Here is a 1,381-nt window from a genome sequence, read left to right as displayed (position 1 = left end):
TAAAGATTTCAGATCTACCTTTGATGACCACTCAAGTGTACAACCTTAAGGAACCGTCATTGCAATTAGGGATGAGCACTGAAAAATATTCACTGATAATTTTTAAAATATTGATTCACATTTTGTACCAATGTGCTGTTGCCTAAATCAGTAACTTTCTTTTTAATTAAAATCTTGCAATGTACAGTCCTGGTGAAAAGTTAATTCCCTTATCAGTAAAAGTTCAGATAGTCCATGGTGTGGTCATGAAAGCTTATATATGTATATAAACAAAGAAGATACAGAAACAAGACATATAAAGCTAACCTATGAAATAAAACATTTAAGAAAAGAAAAAAATCTCATATGGCACCATCAACGTTATAGGAAAAAATAATGATTGAGCCAAAAGAGGCACACCCAAACAAAACCTTAGCATCACGTGAGTCGGTACACAGAGAGATGATAAGACAATAATTATTCTTCCTTCCTATTCAAAAAATGCATAGATACGGTGGGAATGAGGAGCAACAATAGCATTCAGGAGAAACGTAATGTTTAGGTCCACTTCTCATGCTGTAAAAGTCTCCTTAGATCAGAGACTTTGAAGTGGGTCATACTTTCATCAAGAGCTACATAGTTGTCTGGACGCAGTGGCAAAGGAGCAGTGCATTGGACCAATAAAGACCTTCTTGTGAAATGGTACAAATTAGGGCATATCCCTTTAGGGTTTCTTGGATCAAATGGGGTCACATGACCACGACCGATTCAGAGAATGACAGTGATTGGGGGAAACAAAGTAAACACTTTGAAGTTAAAGTTGGCAGTGTAAGTATCGCAGGAGCTAGGTCATTATGATGAATGATTGTAATGATGGCAGTGTAGTTTCACATTACTAATCTAGGTCTATTTAGTAGTAATACAAAGAAGTAAATGACGTGTATATTATATAAATACCATCAAGAATGAATAAATAAGGCTACCTTTTTCCAAAAGAACCACACTCAGTCCTGATGACACCAAAGGCATTTGCAAACACCACACCAAATACATATATTCATATACAAGAAGTAACAGATCTTAGAGAAACACATCAAGAGCAAGGGAACACAACAGAGAACAGGGCCCGTTTGGCCTTCGTCCAACCAGGCAGAGAAAGCAGTCAGTGGCAGTCAATCAGTGGTGCTTCGTGAACCAGCCACATCATGCACTACTATTGGCAGAGGAGGAGTGGCGTTGCCTGAAAAGGACACTCAAGGTAGACACCGATTTGCGGAAGACACAGCCAACCAGGGCTATCGTTACGATTGCTTCTGGAATCCTTGTTGCAGACAGCTCACAGAATCCTTCAAGTGAGACAAGTCAAATTACACAGCAAGCAGACCATGAAGCTTGAGTTCAC

The 1,381-nt window shown here is 38.9% G+C and overlaps 1 protein-coding gene across 1 annotated transcript in view; it reads right to left on the bottom strand.

Annotated features, from left to right (window-relative positions):
* LOC119588872 (A disintegrin and metalloproteinase with thrombospondin motifs 9-like) overlaps positions 1 to 1,381 on the bottom strand; it is a gene marked incomplete at its 5' end in the record, with an annotated part of 149,434 nt that overhangs the window by 1,452 nt on the left and 146,601 nt on the right. Inside the window, 1 exon segment of the mRNA XM_037937511.1 lies at positions 1 to 1,381.

Source organism: Penaeus monodon, chromosome 24 (assembly GCF_015228065.2).
Source record: "Penaeus monodon isolate SGIC_2016 chromosome 24, NSTDA_Pmon_1, whole genome shotgun sequence".
Taxonomy (NCBI): domain Eukaryota; kingdom Metazoa; phylum Arthropoda; class Malacostraca; order Decapoda; family Penaeidae; genus Penaeus; species Penaeus monodon.
This window is presented reverse-complemented; position numbering and strand designations above follow the sequence as displayed.